Raw genomic sequence first — 5,798 nt, 5'->3', positions numbered from 1 at the left:
TGTGTGACAAGGTTGTATTCTTTCACCACACGTATTCAACCTGTATGCTGAGCAAATAATCCAAGAAGCTGGGTTCTATGAAGAAAAATGTGGCATCAGAATTGGAGGAAGTCTCATTAACAACCTGCAATATGTAAATGATACAAACTTGCTTGCTGAAAGTGAAGAGGACTTAAAACATTTACTGATGGAGATCAAAGAGCACAGCCTTCGGTACGGATTACATCTCAATGTAAAGAAAACAAAAATCCTTACCACTGGACCAATAAACAACAGTCTTATAAACAGAGAAAAAATTAAAGTTGTCAAGGACTTCATTCTTCTTGGATCAACTATCAACACTTATGGAAGCAGCAGTCAAGAAATAAAATGATGTATTGCATTAGGCAAATCTGCTTCACAGGACCTTTTTAAAGTGTTGAAGAGCAAAGATGTCAGGTTGAGGAGTAAAGTGCACCCGACTCAAGCGATGGTATTTTCAATCACCTCATATGCATGCGAAAGCTGGACAGTGAGTAAGGAAGACCATAGAAGAATTGATGCTTTTGAATTATGGTGTTGGAGGAGAATATTGAAAGTGCCACGGTCTGACAAAAGAACCAACAGGTTTATGTTGGAAGAAGTGCAGCCAGAGTGCTTCTTGGAGGTCAAGATGGCCAAACTTCGTCTCTCATATTTCATACATATTTCAGGAGGAACCAGTTGCTGGAGAAGGATATCATGTTTGGTAAGGTGAAGGGTAAGAGAAGAAGAGGAAGATCCCTGACGAGATGGACTGGCCAAGTGGCAGCATCGATAGACTCAAGTGTGGCAACAGTTGTGAGATTGGCCCAGGATCGGGCAGTGTTTTGTTGTGCTGTGCATAAGGTTGCTATGAGTTGGTACCAACTTGATGGCACCTAACAAAAATAACAACAACAAGGTATTCCTAAGTTATTTCTTAGGAGCTCTGGTAGCATAGTGGTTACAAATCGGGCTGTGAATCTGAAAGTCAGCAGTTTGCAACTACCAGCTTTTCTGTGCGAGAAAGATGAGTCTTTCTGCTCCCATAAAGATTTACAGCCTCGGAATCCCTGTACAGGGTTGCTATGAGTCTGAACCGACTCCACGGCACATCATCATGACCACCAAAGTATTTCTATTTCCAACCTTCTGATGGAGCACCATAATGTTTTCCAGTGTGGTTGCATCATTTTACAACCCCACCAGCAATGTAGCAAGTCCAAGTCTCTCTACATCCCCACCAGCATTTATTATCAATAATTTAGGAGGAAGAGAGGCTATACCAAGGGCTAGTGTCCAATGTCAGGCTTAGAACGAGAAAAGATTGACACTTGGGCTCTGAACCAAAAATGGGAGTCAAAGAGTCCCAGAGACCCTGGAAGGCAAAGGATAAGCAAATTCAGATGAACAGGGAGACTATTTTTTTAATGGCACAGTGTATAATAGAAGATACTGGTGACACTGAAAAGGACAGTAAGAATTTGGAGACAGGGAGAATTTAGGGGAAATTGATTTCTTTCTTTTCTGACTCCCAGATCCATTAAAAGGGATTTGGTCACGGCAAAGTGGAGGACTTATTTATCAGGAGGTGATGTCTTGGATGTTAAGATGAAATGAATGGGTGTTTGGGGCCAGGGTAGGTCAGGACAGTGGGGACTCATGGCTGTCTAGGGTGGTAAAAGTAAATCCTGCTTAGAGACAGGGGGATGGAAAAACTGATCTTCCAAAACTGCAATGGACCCCAAGAGCCTATCATGTCTCATTCTTTCACAGGAGGTAGACTGCACCTACCTTCACAAGCCAGATCTGGAGGCCAATGTGGATTCTCTGACCCAAGAGATTGACTTCCTGTGACATCTGTATGAGCATGTGAGGGACCAGAAACAGAAACCCTGGAAGTCAGTCTAGAGGAGAAGGACTCAAGCCTAGTGTTGAGGTGTCAGACAGGGGATTGGCTGTGAGCTGCAGTCCATGAATGCTAACTGCCAGGGGCACTTTGGAGATTGGTCACTCTGTGGTGGGTGGGGATATGTTCTATAGTTTCTGCTGTCTCCCTTCCTCCACCCCAATCCCTGCAGAAGCTCCAGGTTCTCCACTCCCACATTTCAGACACCTTAGTCGTGGTCCAAATGGAGCTGAGACCTGAACATGGACTTCATCATCGCCGAGATCAAGGCTCAGTATGATGACATCGCTAGCCGAAGCAGGACTGACGCTGAATCCTGGTACCACAGAAAGGTGAGTAATTGATGAAACTTGCCTCCTAGACAGGGCAGTGACAAGATGCATAGAGTAGAAAAGTCTTCTTTTGCCTGGGGATTCGGATGCACTAGACAGTGCGGGGGGTCCTTCCCTTAGGGATGGATAAGGGGAGAGCAGACAGCTCTCCTTGGGGAGGCACAGTCAGAACTGCCATGTGAGGCTGTGCAGGCTGAGCACTGGACAATCTGCACCATCATTCCTGCTATCCTGATGGGCTTCCCTGTTCCCTCCCACAGTGCGAGGAGATGAAGGCAACAGTGACCCAGCACGGGGAGACTCTTCGCCACACAAAGGAGGAGATCGACGGGCTCAACCACTAGGTCCAGAGGCTGATGGCTGAGGTGGAGAACGCCAAGGGCCAGGTATGGGTCAGCCTGTGTCCAAGACCAGAGATGCTGAAGGCCTTCTCAAAAGTGCCAAATAGTCAGTGACTGCACAATCTCCCCTTTTATCCCCCTGCTCGTTTACATGAGCAGCCTCTCTGACTGTGGCCACTCAGAGAGACCCAACAGAGGAAGGAGAGAAGAGCATGTCCTGAGAAGTTTGTTCCTAGTTGGGTGGTAGAAACTGAGCAAATCCAGGTAATGAACAGAGAGACCCATGGACCATAATCCATCTTGTTCTCTTCCACCCCAGGATTCCAAGGTGGAGACCACAATGACCCAGTCTGAGCAGCAGGGTGAGGCAGCCCTCTGCGATGCCCATTTCAAGCTGGCTGGGCTGGAGGGCACCCTGAAGAAGGCCAAGCAGAGTTTGGCCTGATACTCAAGGAATAACAGGAGGTGATTTGATTAACTCCAAGTTGGGCCTGGACATCAAGATCGCTATTTACCATTGCCTGCTGGAGGGCGAGAAACACAGTTGGGGACCAGCCTTGTTTGACCCAGAGTTGCCCATCCCTAGTTCTTGCACAAAAGAGCCCCAGTGGCACGATGGTTAACTACTCCGCTGTTAACTGAAAAGTCTGTAGTTGGAACCCACCAATAGCTCTTCTGGGAATGAAAACCTGGTGATCTACAGCCATAAAAATTACAATCTAGGAATGTCTATTTCTTGTTGTTGTTGTTAAGTGCCACTGAGTCTGTTCCAACTCAAAGATCCTATATAGGGTTTCCAAGGAGCCAATCTTGCAGTTCAAACCAGCTTTGCAGTACAGTGCATTAAACCACAGCGCTATACCAGAATTCTGGGAATGTCTGTGGGGCAGTTCTACTCTGTCCTATAAGATCACTTTGATTTCCAATAATCTGGACAGTGCACAGCAACAATCCCTTGCACAAGCCTTACCCTCTTCCTTATTGAGCAAACTGTGAGGGGGCTTGGGTAACTTATCTTTATTCTACTGCAGAATAACTGTTCTCTCAGACAGTCTGGTCCTACCTGCTTGGCCACTGTGGACCCACCCTCCCTTAAGATTTCTGGGACCTCCATTGGGAAACACGGCCAAGTCACTAATGTCACCCTTTTCTTCTTCCGCCTCCAGACTGTGTGAAGGCATTGGAGGCGTGAATGTCCGTAAGTGCATCAGGATCCCGGCCACTGATTAACAGTGTCAACAGTGCCCCCCTGGAGGGGGGAGGGTGGGAACTGGGCCATGAGCACCTGGAAGCATGCACACTACAGTCCTTCTAATTCCAACACCTCTGGTATATGGGCACAGGCAGTGTGGGCACCTGGGGCATTAGCTCTGGTGGTGTGGGCTCTTACGCCATCAAGTCCCATAAGTGTTAGGTGCCTCAATACAAATCCAGGGCCCAAAGCATCTCTTCCAGTCAACCCCACTTTGCCCCGGAGACTGGAGCAAGTTCTCAACTTCTTATATTGCACCTTAATACAATTATTCATTTTTGAACCACAAGTCTTATCCCAATCTTTCATCTGTCCCATCCAGATAGGTTGGAAACCACTCAATGGAGATTCTACCTTTCCCTGCACCCTCTAGAACTAGGCTCCTTCTAGAAAGCTTCTAAGTCTGTCACTTCTTGCATTTGGAGCTCCCCTAAGGAGCTCTGGTAGCATAGTGGTTACGAATCGGGCTGCGAACCTTAAGGTCAGCGGTTTGAAACTACCAGCCGCTCTGCGGGAGAAAGATGAGGCTTTCTACTCCTGTATAGATTTATACCCTCGGAAACCCTGTACAGTGTTGCTATGTGTCGGAACTGACTCAATGGCACTTAACAACAACAACAAATGTCTAAGTTGCCCAACCCTTTTGACCCTGTGTACTGAGGGGGTGGGAACGATCCTCACTGTAAAGATTTGCTCCCCACCTTTGAGCTACTACATCCACAAACATAGGTCAAATTCATCAAATTACAGTGGATCACTTTTTTTCCTCTTCTTCTTCTTCTAGTCGAGTTCTGATCATCCAGCCATTGAAGCCAGGTCTGTTGGTACTATCTGCAAATATGGGTGTTCTTGTGCATCTCCCCTCTCTTCATATTAGCTGGATGCTTCACTCTCCTCTCTAGACTGCTTAGGCCATGTGTCTGTATCCAGGAGTTCACAGATATTTCCATATTGTTGGCCAACCAGGTCTCAACCCAGATTAACATTAGTCTATTGAACGTGGTAGGACTTAGCTCACAACTTCATTGTTGTTTTCCCCCCACTTCCTCTTATTGGTGACCAACGTCATCAGAAGCAAGACCACAGGCCTGCTTGTATATTCCCCTTGAGTCTTAGTCTTGGAAGAGGTTTGCCCTGAGGGGACCTCACCACTTGCCTTGATGGCTCCCGGGCAAACAACTTGCTTGTTCTTGTAGTAGTCATTCAGACTACCACTATTATTTTTTATTTTTCCTGCTGGTCTTTCTTTCAAGAAGTATCTTCTGTTCTTCTGGCATTCCAGGCTGGTCTGTTTGTCCTTTCAAGTGGAAAATTTCCCACCTCAGAAGATTCTTGATGGGGATGAGGATTCCACCTATGTTTTTATGCAACGCAAAGGCTCCGCAGGAAGCCTCCTTCAATGGGCAAATTCAAGCCCCATTTTAAGTATTCCAATCAGTTATAGGCTGAAGATGGACTTGCAAGTTTCTATGGTGATGTTTCTGCATATTCCTTTCTCTCCCCCTCATGTGTCTATTTTACCGTAGTAACCACGGGAAACCAAGGTTCAAAAGACAGCCAAGCATCTTAACATTATTTACCCTCTTTTACCCATTCAAACCGTGCAAACCTGCATAACTGTCATCACATCTACATTGTTCTTCTATTCCCCACCCCATTCTTATGTATTGCAACCCCCAGCACCCAAACTATCCTGTGTCTATTCCCTACCCTGTGCTTCACCTTTCCCTCCTTCCCCTCACTGTTGCAGACCGTGTAGGCCTGGTCAGAAGTTCGAGGCCCTATAGGCCTGAGTGTTACAAGTCTCAGGCTCTGAGGAACAGATCTAGCCACTTGGCAGTTAATAGAAAATTGTTTTTCATCTTAGTGTTCAGTTATATTTATTAATTCCAAACATGAGCCCTTAATGTCCACAGATAAATGTAATATTTTCCTAAAGCCCAGACTGTAAAGGTTTCAAAGGT

General features: G+C 46.3%; 1 pseudogene; it reads right to left on the bottom strand.

Moving 5' to 3' along the window:
- The window catches only part of LOC102826036, an 11,599-nt pseudogene extending 9,739 nt beyond the window's left edge, over window positions 1–1,860 (bottom strand).
- Between the last annotated feature and the right edge of the window lie 3,938 nt (window positions 1,861–5,798).

This window comes from Chrysochloris asiatica, unplaced genomic scaffold (assembly GCF_000296735.1).
Source record: "Chrysochloris asiatica unplaced genomic scaffold, ChrAsi1.0 scaffold00138, whole genome shotgun sequence".
NCBI lineage: Eukaryota > Metazoa > Chordata > Mammalia > Afrosoricida > Chrysochloridae > Chrysochloris > Chrysochloris asiatica.
This window is presented reverse-complemented; position numbering and strand designations above follow the sequence as displayed.